We start from the raw sequence: 13,365 nt of genomic DNA on the forward strand, positions 1-13,365 counted from the left end.
CATTTTTTCGCATCCGACAGCACGTTATCACCAAAGGCGATGGAAACATTGTGCTTGGACGGATTCGATAGGCATTTCACGGTAGGCCCAAGGTTACCCACACCTGCAGAGAGGTTACAACGACTTAGATGCTCCTCCCATTTCGCCCACTTGTGTTCATCCACAAGCAATCTGATGCTAATGCCGGGGTTGATTTTGGACAAGTTTAACCTGTTACAGTATCCAGAACGAAGTTGGGCCAGGGTGACTCGTGTCCCCCTTGGTAGTGTGCTTTCTTCTTCTGCAAGAGTAGGATATTGCATATTAATAACAGGTTTCACCGGACGCGTCCTGGCAGAGGCGTTTGCCGATTCTGTGTGGATTTGGCTTAGGGTCTGCTTATGCTTGTCTGGATCAAACGGCTGTGTTGGCAAGTGCCGGATCTCGTCATAGTGCTTATGGGGATGTTCCCTTAATCCCCGTGGAGGCGGGGCTAGATCATGTTATGGAAACGCATTTTCATTGGAGCAGCAAGGAAGGCAGTCGGCATGATCTATTGGTGCTCTGTGGATAGTCATGTCGGCTGGGCGGGGTTCTTGCCAACCTTGCTGTCCTGCGCCATAAACAGAAAAATTCCTATCATGCCTATTCAAAACAAACTGTCAAAAAGCGCAGAAATTATTCAAAACGCTTACATTTCAAAATAAAACGACATCCGGTAGTACCGGATGCCACGGACAGACCGTTAAACATTCAAAATTTAAAACAAACTAAAACTTCAAAAAAGAACTAAACGCAAAAAAAAGGAACAAACCGGACATGACCGGTTGCTAACGCAGAAAATCAAAATGACAAAAAAAGCTGAAAATAAAAATAAAAAGGCCAAATATACATAGGGGGCGCCGCGGGTGTTGTTGCGACGCCCGGTGCTGACCCCACCCTGAAAACCATGGCCACCGACGCACCTAATGTATTCAACCATTTGCGATTGTCGTTAAACGTATACCGCATTTTTGAAAATGCCCAATACTATTATATACATATATCTGTATATGAATGAATATTAGCTTATGTATCTATTTTTCTTTTCGTACGTTTAATTATTTCATTTAATCCCTCACACGCCTAGTATGTATATAATATATAATTATGTAATACAAATTATCTAATGGAAAAACAACTATACGTAATAAAAACTATATCAAGATTGTGTTTATGTGTGCAAATGAATAGCCCTCGTATAAGGTAGTAGTTTCTCTAAATGTTGTTTTAAAACCAACATTGTTTACTTGCAACAAATAAATAAAAAAGTGTACCTATAGGTTCCTGAAAAAGATTCGCAAACGAGCTCGCATATGTACGACTATCGCCAGGAAAACTGGGAAAGTAAAATTTGTTAATGTATTTGTATTTGGTGGTTATAAAATATAACTTCGTGTTCTAATTCCCTTTTTTTGGTTTTAAAATAACTTTTCTGTGTATTTTAAAGAAAGTTTTCGGTTGTTTTGCAAATTTACAATATTTTTAATTGTAGTACTATATAAATTGTAATATGTGTTTTGTGAGCGTAGCTTGTTGAAATATTAGGTTCAAAATTATTTGATTCATAGTACATAGAGTACCAACATGTTGTTACTTGTACGACGCACGAAAAATTGGATCTTAAATACAAGCGCGCAATACGGCAAACAACAATGTCCGGATACCATTTATGATTATTATTAGTAAAATATTTTCGAATTTCTTACACCATTTTTGTTTAATTTACTTAAACAAAAGAGTAAACAAGTTGGTCAGTACATTAATTTTTCTCTACCATGCAGGTATATAGCTTCTAACGATTTTCAGCAATGATTTATATAGGAATAAGTAGGTATCCGTAGAGTGTTTGTGTATACGAAGTTAGCTATCATATGTCTATGCATGCCTATAATTATAGGGGTTTTTTTTGCAAGCGAGCTTGAAAAAAACGCGTCAACTAGCTAAACAGTTTCATTATGGCAAAACCATACAGATGGTTACTTTTTTTAGCTGCTTTGACATTTCTACTTCTGGCGCAGTATGGTTTTGACACTCAACCAGAGAATTACAAAAACAAAATACATGAAATGCGTGTGTTTGTTTGTATGTATGTCACCTTGCCGCCACGCTGTTATTTTGTTATATTTGTTTATATGCACATTCGTATGTTCATTTCATTCGCTCGTTTACAATAGTGCCCTATTTTTGAATATGCAACACTATACAACATTATCAATCAGGTCGACAATTACCTAAGGGGTTTCAACTGAAAGCGCTTAGCCAACTCAACTCGATTACTTTTTGGTGTTGCTTTCCATGCAATTCGGTAAGCTAGCTAGTGTTTTAATTGTACTAGTTAGCAACGAAATACAGCTTATAACGTCGTATATGCATTTAATATATGTGATTGTGTATCCAAAAAAAAAGCTATAGAGCTAAGTTAATTAACATCGTTCCTCCTCTTTTGTATTTTGTATATATGTATGTATACTAGACTAAGTGCTAAATATATTTTTTTTTTTTGTAGTAATTAATTTGTTGTGTGTTCTGCCAAAAAAAACTTTAGTGCTCATCACTTTTTATGTTGGGTGTAAGATATCTTATATGTTGTCATAGTAGTAGTATGACGTAGTACATGTATTGATCATATATATAGGTATAAGTTTACAATTGTTGTATATTACTTTTTTATACTCAGTTGAGCAGAGCTCACAGAGTATATTTAGTTTGATTGGATAACGGTTGGTTGTACATATATAAAGGAATCGAGATAGATATAGACTTCCATATATCAAAATAATCAGGATCGAAAAAAAATTTGATTGAGCCATGTCCGTCCGTCCGTCCGTCCGTCCGTTAACACGATAACTTGAGTAAATTTTGAGGTATCTTGATGAAATTTGGTATGAAGGTTCCTGAGCACTCATCTCAGATCGCTATTTAAAATGAACGATATCGGACTATAACCACGCCCACTTTTTCGATATCGAAAATTTCGAAAAACCGAAAAAGTGCGATAATTCATTACAAAAGACCGATAAAGCGACGAAACTTGGTAGATGAGTTGAACTTATGACGCAAAATAGAAAATTAGTAAAATTTTGGACAATGGGCGTGGCACCGCCCACTTTTAAAAGAAGGTAATTTAAAACTTTTGCAAGCTGTAATTTGGCAGTCGTTGTAGATATCATGATGAAATTTGGCAGCAACGTTACTCTTATAACTATATGTACGCTTAATAAAAATTAGCAAAATCGGAGAAGGACCACGCCCACTTTTAAAAAAAAATTTTTTTTAAAGTAAAATTTTAACAAAAAATTTAATATCTTTACAGTATATAAGTAAATTATTTCAAGATTCAACTCCAGTAATGATATGGTGCAACAAAATACAAAAATAAAAGAAAATTTAAAAATGGGCGTGGCTCCGCCCTTTTTCATTTAATTTGTCTAGGATACTTTTAACGCCATAAGTCGAACAAAAATTAACCAATCCTTTTGAAATTTGGTAGGGGCATAGATTTTATGGCGTTAACTGTTTTCTGTGAAAATGGGCGAAATCGGTTGATGTCACGCCCAGTTTTTATACACAGTCGTCCGTCTGTCCTTCCGCATGGCCGTTAACACGATAACTTGAGCAAAAATCGATATATCTTTACTAAACTCAGTTCTCGTACTTATCTAAACTCACTTTATCTTCGTATAAAAAATGAACGAAATCCGACTATGACCACGCCCACTTTTTCGATATCGAAAATTACGAAAAATGAAAAAAATGCCATAATTCTATACCAAATACGAAAAAAGGGATAAAATATGGATTGTTTTATTGACGCGAAATATAACTTTAGAAAAAACTTTATAAAATGGTTGTGACACCTACCATTAAGTAGAAGAAAATGAAAAAATTCTGCAGGGCGAAATAAAAAACCCTTAAAATCTTGGCAGGTATTACATATATAAATAAATTAGCGGTATCCAACAGATAATGTTCTGGGTCACCCTGGTCCACATTTTGGTCGATATCTGGAAAACGCCTTCACATATACAACTACCACCACTCCCTTTTAAAACTCTCATTAATACCTTTAATTTGATTCCCATATCGTACAAGCTCATTCTAGAGTCACCTCTGGTCCACCTTTATGGCGATATTTCGAAAAGGCGAACACCTATAGAACGAAGGCCCACTCCCTTTTAAAAATACTCATTAACACCTTTCATTTGATACCCATATCGTACAAACAAAGTCTAGAGTCACCCCTGGTCCAGAAAAGCCCACTCCCTCTTAAAATACTCATTAACTCCTTTCGTTTGATACCCATATTGCACAAACGAATTCTAAGTCCCCCCTGGCCCACCTTTATGGCGATATCTCGAAACGGCGTCCACCTATGGAACTAAGGATTACTCCCTTTTAAAATACTCATTAACACCTTTCATTTGATACCCATATCGTACAAGCGCATTCTAGAGTCACACCTGGTCCATCTTTATGGCGATATCTCGAAAAGGCGTCCACCTATAGAACTAAGGCGCACTCCCTCTTAAAATACTCATTAACTCCTTTCGTTTGACACCCATATTGCACAAACGAATTCTAAGTCCCCCTGGCCCACCTTTATGGCGATATCTCGAAACGGCGTCCACCTATGGAACTAAGGATTACTCCCTTTTAAAATACTCATTAACACCTTTCATTTGATACCCATATCCTACAAGCGCATTCTAGAGTCACACCTGGTCCATCTTTATGGCGATATCTCGAAAAGGCGTCCACCTATAGAACTAAGGCGCACTCCCTCTTAAAATACTCATTAACTCCTTTCGTTTGATACCCATATTGCACAAACGAATTCTAGAGTCACCCCTGGTCCACCTTTATGGCGATATCTCGAAAAGGGGTCCACCTATAGAACTAAGCCCCACGCCCTTTTAAAATAATCATTAACACCTTTCATTTGATACCCATATCATACAAACAAATTCTAAAGTCACCCATGGTCCACCTTTATGGCGATATCTCGAAAAGGCGAACACCTATAAAACGAAGGCCCACTCCCTTTTAAAAATACTCATTAACACCTTTCATTTGATACCCATATCGTACAAACAAAGTCTAGAGTCACCCCTGGTCCACCTTTATTGCGATACCTCGAAAATGCGTCCACCTATAGAACTAAGGCCCACTCCCTCTTAAAATACTCATTAACTCCTTTCGTTTGATACCCATATTGCACAAATGAATTCTAGAGTCACCCCTGGCCTACCTTTATGGCGATATCTCGAAACGGCGTCCACCTATAGAACTAAGGCCCACTCCCTTTTAAAACACTCATTAACACCTTTCGTTTGATGCCCATATTGTGCAAACAAATTCTAGGGTCACCCCTGGTCCACCTTTATGCGATATCTCGAAACGGCGTCCACCTATGGAACTAAGGATTACTCCCTTTTAAAATGCTCATTAACACCTTTCATTTGATACCCATATCGTACAAACGCATTCTAGAGTCACCCCTGGTCCATCTTTACGGCGATATCTCGAAAAGGCGTCCATCTATAGAACTTAGGTCCACGCCCTTTTAAAATACTCATTAACGCCTTTCATTTGATACCCATATCGTACAAACGCATTCTAGAGTCAACCCTGATCCACATTTATGGCTATATCCCTAAATGGCGTCGACCTATTGAACTATGGCCCACTCCCTCATAAAATACTCTTTAATACCTTTCATTTGATACACATGTCATACAAACACATTCCAGGGTTTCCCTCGGTTCATTTTCCTACATGGTTATTTTCCCTTATGTTGTCACCATAGCTCTCAACTGAGTATGTAATGTTCGGTTACACCCGAACTTAACCTTCCTTACTTGTTTTTATTGGATTTGTCGTCTATGTTTTAGCGTAAATTGGAATATAATAAATTTGCCTTACTTGTTTTCGCTATGGACAGAACTCACCCATTGTGTCGGTAGTGTTGTGCTGTTGTTGACTAATATTACCATTTCCACTATGTGTCGGAATCTCTCTTGGCGTTGGACGTGACTATGATGAGGTGATTTGTGCGATGGCTGATGATGATGATGATGCGTACTCATGTGGTGGGATTTATGATGCTGTGTCTGTTGAGCTATATTATGAGTTGACAATACATCGGCTAGACTTTCAATAGCAGCGATCTCTTGTTCCGAGGAAACGATTTCCTTCGGGCATTGTACGCCGTTGAACTTTCTGAGTGCGACAGTGTCACAGTTTTGATAACGTCGGTTGAGTCAATTGCCCTTTCCTCTCCGCCAATTGAGGCAGTGGTCCGCTTAGGTTTATAGATAATGTAGACCTCGTGAAATACCCCAGCGGGTTAGGGGATCAGAATATACCCGCGGTAGGTATGCCTGTCGTAAGAGGCGACTAAAATACCAGATTCAAGGGGATGTGTAGCGCAACCCTTCAGGTTGCCAGCGCAATATATAGCTTCTCCAAACCCAATTGTCAACCTCACCTATCCGCGGCGAATCCTGTTTCACTAACAGACGAGGCTCTGGCGAGGGGAGGGAGGGAGGGAATGGCCTGAAGGTATAATGTGGTCACATAAATCGTTCCCGAGATGGTCGGGCTAGCACCTTAATGGTGCTATGGTACCGGAGCGTACCGGATTTGTATCCGGCAAAGGACCATCAACGCGATAACACTCCCCAAAACCTCCGGGGAGCAACCTTATCGCTACAACAATAACAACAAAAACCTCGTGAAATATTGGTTTACACGCCTAACGCGATGGTACAAACTAAGGCGCTTGCGAAAACACTTGGCTGAAATGTAATACACGAAGATAATTAGTGGCGTGGAAATTTTTCCTTTTTCCTTAACTTGGAACAGTGGCCCGAGAATTAATTGGGTCACGAGTGCATCAAAATCAACGAATGTTATTTACTTCTTATATTTATGCCTCATCAACACTGTTATTAATCATTTAACGTTCAGGTGCTTAACGCCGCAGGCAATACCATCAATATCATCCAACCAGCTGCATAGCTGTGCCCCATATGGAATTACCTGGAGACGAAAATGTTCCTTGCTTGATGCAAATCCGCAAATGAATTATTTAGTTTGGGTTATAGATCGGGTATTTCCTCAGCCTCTTTCCTCTTTCAGGAATCATCCAAGTAGGTACTAGTAAATCGAAGACTTCGCCGCTGGTGGCAACCAATATTTTTTTATTTCAGATCGGGCGAGTTCTAGCAAAATGAACCTTCCTCCTTACCCAGCCAAAACGAAAAGAGAGCAATCAAGAAGACAACCAAGCAGCCAACTTCCGTATCTGGTTCCCACCGATAAATCAATACCCCGATATTCTGTCGAAGCGACTCGAATTGTGATCGCTATATCGTTTTGTTCAACCCAATGGTTGGCTCATATGACTGTCACACATGCCCTGTTCAGACTTCAAAGTCGTCATGTTGATGATACGCGTATGGGATTCAGAGGCAACTTTTATGTCGTGAGAGAATTATGCGCATTTGTTGATTCGTTTTGCCTTTGTCATCTTCTTTTCACAATTCCTATGCCAGTGAATTGGAAGAAGACCAAAGTCAGCTGATGAGTTGGAATTCTTGACGATGCCACATGCACGAAATTAACACAGAAGGTGTTTAGCCACCCCAGGCGACCATGAGTGAGGGTGAATCCTAACCTTTTCACCTATCACTAGCCAACTAGTACGTTCCAAGGGTGAATCTCCCAAGTGGGCCATAACAATCAAGCAGTTATTTGCTACGATGTCCTGATTTGTGACAATTTAGTAAAAACTACCTGTTCAGCATTTCGTTGTGCTCTTTAATGTTGAGCTCTTTGGCCTCAGTATGTAGGTGGTGTTCGGGGTACATAAGGAGACTTCCGGTGGCAGTTCTGATTGCCGCATTTTGGCAGGCTTGTAGCCTTTTCCAGTATGTATTTTTAAGACCAGGCGACCAAACTGGTCACGCGTAGCTCATGTGCGGCCGGCCAATTGCTTTGTACGTGGTTAGCAACGTTTCTTTACCTTTTCCCCAGGTGCTGCCGGCAAGCGACTTGAGGATGTTGTTGGGGCTTTGTAGTTTAGATATAATTTTGGTAGCTTGCTCCTTGATGGTTAGAGTATTATCGAACGTTACCCCTAAGATCTTTGGGTGACTGACAAGCGGTAGTGTGACACCATCGACGTGAACGTTCAATATGCGCGATATCTGTTCTGTCCATGTCCGTAAACAGAATGTACCGTAACTATTTCCGGCGAAAGACCATCAACATCGGTAACAATCCTCAAAACTTCGGGGGTGTCCTTATTACTACAACAACATCATACATAATGTATGTGTGGCGTGTGTTTGTCCCCAAATGACACTAACCATCTTTTCAATTTTTAGGCGGAACCTACGCCTCTAACACCAAATTCCCTACTTGAAAATGCTAGTTTCCTTGGACTCCCTTTAGAGGACTTTGATGACAATTTGTATTTGGTCGCACCCATTGAATGGAGCGAAGCACTGTTAACACAACAACATACGCAGTGTATGCCCCGGATCTGATGTGTCTATACATTACACCAACCATTTATCAATTGCCATGTGAAACCTACGCCTCTGACACCCATGTCACCCGTTAGACGATATTGATGACAACATGTGAGTGATCGCACCTATAGGATGGGGCGGAGCTCTGCTACAAAGCTTGAACTGAACTGACTGGTTCATGAGGACCTCACACTGACTGAATGAGTTCATAGTGTCCACTGCTGCAAAAACAACAATAATATTAAAATAGTAAAATTTAGAATCAAACAATTTTATTAAAGTTAAAACATTAACAAAGCTATAATTTAGTTATGCTCTACTAATCCAAAAGAGCATACCAAAAATAATCATACAAAGTGTTTCTAATATTTTCTGTTTATAAATTTCTGTGATAAAATTAAGATTCATTTTTTCATTGGGCAGAGTGCATAAAAAATTTGAAATGCCCTTGATGAGCACCGTAACGGAAGGATCAAAACGATGTCAGAGGTTTCCATGGTACAAAACCTTTACGGAAATCTCGTCATAAATTGAATCTTTACCATTTCAGTACAACCTATAAGTATGCGTCATTCAGGGGGCGGATTGATCCCGACTCGAGACGGAAGACCCAGTGCCATAAAGTAAAATACTAAAATCGACTACAAAATGTGTTGCATATTTCCAAAGGACATATAATGTGAGTATCACAATAGATACCTATAAGTCTACCATTCTCGAGCTAGGATGTACGAGCTATAAATAAATATACATATATAATAAGCTTTTTTATTATCTTTGGACATTATCGTTATTTGTACCGCGTCACAAATTCTTAGACCATATGGGTTTGTAATGCTATTTTCGTTGGCCATCGCTTAACCTATAAAAGTATACTTTCGCGTGAGAGTTAATTTGCCATAATGAAGACCTACTTTACAAATTATTTATTTATCTCTAAAATAAAATACCCTTTTCTGCTTAGTCATAAGGGACTCACAAATTTTGGGGATTACTAGATGAGGCTCAATCTTTCAATCCGAATTGAAATCGTTTCACCTCTGACAATGACACCGAAATCGTGTGTCAGTGTTATTTACAAATTTCGGTCAGGTAGGCATTACGCTCATCATCCGCTTTCACTCTCCAACTATCCATGCTTTCTGTTTATTATTAGTAAGGATAGCAAAATCTTCACAGAACATTTGAGCTGTATCGTCCGGCAGACATATTAAAAGGCCACCCAAGGTTTCCACTGCTTTACCATTTTTTAGCTTTTCGTCTTGACCGACGATTTCACCGATTCTAATTATATTTGCAATTATAGGCAATTTATGTATTTCAAAGGATACCATATCCTTTTGAAATCCTGCCAAATTCTTTGCATGTTCCAGCAAGCCAAATCCAGTTACATCTGTTGCAGCATGCGCTTTGTGTTTGTTCAGCGGCAGTTTTGTTCAGGTATGTCATAGATTTGACAGCAATATCAAAGGTTTTCCGTATTGCAGTATCATCTAAATGTGCTGCTTATAATTTCTGGTACTTTTCATTTTGTTCTTCCATCCAGAGAAATGCATTTGTTGATAATTGTGTGCCTAAAGGTTTGGTTAATATAATTACATCGCCACCTTTGGCATTAGATGGCATTATAAATTCTGTTCCTGTACAAACTGAGGTTGCTATGCCTCCTATTATACACCATGGGTTGTATGTTATATTCTGTATGTGAACACAACAACCTGCCTCTTTTGCCGATTCATGAAAGCCCTCAACAATTTGTGGTATTATAACATCACGATCCGCGTCAGAGAATTCCGTTGAAACACTTACAAATATATTATTTAGTTTATCCAATTCGGTTACACCAACAGCGTAAAGATCACTTACTACATTGGCAAGTGCTATTTTGGGAAAATTTTAGAAGTAAATATACGGAGTTGAATGGAAAAGGTTCGTTTTCGTCGTTGGTACTATTTAAAATATTTTTCATTCGTCGGTACAATTTAAAGCATCTGGTAGCAGCAAGCAAGCAGTGAATTAGATAAAATGGCTGTATGCTTGTGTTCCCGGAAAGTAAACAAATAAATTATTAAATTTTAAAGAAATACGTAAATTTAAACAAAAGAAAATAGTTATTTGTTGTTTTATAAACATTATAGAGTGTACTAAGTACACTGTACTTATGTATAAAATTCTTGTGAAAGGTGTCGTATGTAGATAGAAAGTGATAGTTATACCATGGCAACTTTAAACCCATTTGCAATTTTTAACAACAAATAACATAAACTATAAGTTTGCGCACTTTAAAATATTGTTACGAATATTAGCAACACTAAGGGGTACTGCCATCTCTAAGCCGATGCTAAGAGTGACTTGTATGCACATCCATAAATCAATCATTATGTATCTACATAAACGAATCAATCATTATGTCTACACATATTTACGTACACGCAGCGGAGAAGAGATGCACAAACACATGCAGATATCTTATCTGAGATGCTCCCAAAAGTATGCAATTGTAATTGTGGAAGGGTCGCTCACAAATACACGCGCATATGAGAAGCTATACGCGTACATCTGTAGTTATTATACGCGTGCATCTGTAGTTATAATTATCTGGCAGTAACTACGTAAATTCTGGAACCGCCTAAAAGATGCAACGAGGAAATCACAGAGTATAAAAGCACCAACGGTAGAGAAAGTCAGTTTGAATTAAGTACGCTATCTGTCGGCCAATAGTAGAGTTATTTATTGTGAAGTACTTCAATAAAGGCCATTCTGCATTATTAAATATTGGAGTTATTTGTTCAACAGTTTAGTGATTCGAACTTAGCAGAAGGTTGCAAAAAAGAGGATTTGCAGTAAATTCGTTACAATTGGTTTCAGAAGAGGAATTGTTGAATAAATTCCGAAGACTTCGAATACAACTTGGACATGGCAAAGTGGAGTGAATTGAAGATCCAGCAACTGATGAAGGAGCTGGAGAGCCGTGGATTGAATACAACCGGCAATAAACTCGAACTTCAGGCACGACTACGAAAGGCAATGGAACTAGAGGGAATTAACGTGGAAGATTATGTCTTTCCTCTTGATGGCGAGGAGAGAACAAAAATTGAAGAGAAAAGTGAAGCATCGCAGAGAGTTATGAGCACAGACTTGAACATGATTTTAGCTGCAATATCTGCTCAAACATCGACAGTGTCATCTCAACTGGCAGAACAGAAGACATATCTGGAATCGCAGGGGAACCGCATTACGTCAAAGATTGAAGCACAAAAAAACCCGTATTTCACAATTGTCGACACAGATTACATCCAAGATGGAATCGCAGGAGAACCGTATAACATCGAAGATTGGAGCACAAGAGGCACGAATATCCGAAATGTAGGCACAAATATCAGCGCAGTCTCTTCGAAGATGCAGGCGCAAGACACAAAAAATTTGCAACTTGAGAACAAAATCGATGCCGAGATTGAAACATTGCGAGGTCATATACAGGAGTTGCAACTAAATCGCCCAGTTGTTTCAGCAAGCAATACGAAGGTAAAAACTCCATCTTTTGACGGCTCTGTTCCTTTCCAGGTGTTTAAGATTCAGTTTGAGAAGACCGCAGCAGTGAACAACTGGCCGTGGATTGAATACAACCGGCAATAAACTCGAACTTCAGACACGACTACGAAAGGAACTAGAGGGAATTAACGTGGAAGAGTATGTCTTTCCTCTTGGTGGCGAGGAAACAACAAAAATTGAAGAGAAAAGTGAAACATCGCAGACAGTTACGAGCACAGACTTGAACATGATTTTAGCTGCAATATCTGCTCAAACATGGACAGTGTCATGTCAACTGGCAGAACAGAAGACATATCTTGAATCGCAGGAGAACCGCATAACGTCAAAGACTGAAGCACAAGAAACGCGTATTTCACAAATGTCGACACAGATTACATCCAAGATGGAATAGCAGGAGAACCGTATAACATCGAAGATTGAAGCACAAGATGCACGAATATCAGTGCAGATCTCTTCGAAGATGGAGGCGCAAGACACAAAAATTTTGCAACTTGAGAACAAAATCGATGCCTAGATTGAATCATTGCGAGGTCGTATACAAGAGTTGCAACTAAATCGCCCAGTTGTTTCAGCAAGCAATACGAAGGTAAAAACTCCATCTTTTGACGGCTCTGTTCCTTTCCAGGTGTTTAAGATTCAGTTTGAGAAGACCGCAGCAGTGAACAACTGGAGTGCTGAAGATAAAGTTGCTGCACTATTCGTGGCATTGAAAGGATCTGCTGCTGAAATCCTACAGACTATTCCCGAGGGGGAGTGGAACAACTACGAAACATTGATGAGTGCTCTAGAGAGGCGATACGGAACTGAGCATAGGAGACAGATATACCAAATGGAGTTACTGAACCGCTTCCAGAGGCCTGGTGAAACATTGCAAGAGTTTGCGTCGGATGTTAAAAGGCTGGCACATTTAGCGAACGCGGACACACCCGTGGAATATACTTAAAGGATAAAGATTCAGAGCTTTATAAATGGCATACGGGACGTCGAAACAAAGCGAGCTACATACGCAAACCCAAAGCCAACATTCGCAGAAACGGTGTCACAAGCTCTGATTCAGGAATCAGCGTCGCTTCCGTGTAAGCCAGTTTTCAAACCACGCCGTGTGGAAATAAAAAGGCCAGAGTGGGTAAATGAAATATTGGAGGTGATAAAAGGATCGCAAAAGCGGAGTGGAAGAGTTATCGAATGCTTCAAATGCGGGAGGCCCGGTCACATTGCACGTAATTGCGATCTTGGTCCTACTAGTTCCAACAAT

The 13,365-nt window shown here is 39.3% G+C and overlaps 1 protein-coding gene and 1 pseudogene across 3 annotated transcripts in view; both read right to left on the bottom strand.

The window, feature by feature from the left end:
• The window catches only part of LOC137244014 (uncharacterized), a 101,708-nt gene that overhangs the window by 53,948 nt on the left and 34,395 nt on the right, over positions 1-13,365 (bottom strand). Inside the window, exon 1 of one of the 3 annotated variants that reach the window (XM_067772430.1) lies at positions 5,970-6,075. The exons of the other annotated variants lie outside the window; for them this stretch is intronic. The gene's annotated coding sequence lies outside the window, so the exon portion shown is untranslated. Of the gene's footprint in view, positions 1-5,969; positions 6,076-13,365 lie in introns of those variants that run through there. 3 annotated transcript variants of the gene reach the window in all.
• Positions 5,866-10,442, bottom strand: LOC137247268 (selenide, water dikinase 2-like; annotated as a pseudogene).

The sequence above is a fragment of the Eurosta solidaginis genome, chromosome 3, assembly GCF_040869045.1.
Source record: "Eurosta solidaginis isolate ZX-2024a chromosome 3, ASM4086904v1, whole genome shotgun sequence".
NCBI classification, from domain to species: Eukaryota; Metazoa; Arthropoda; class Insecta; order Diptera; family Tephritidae; genus Eurosta; species Eurosta solidaginis.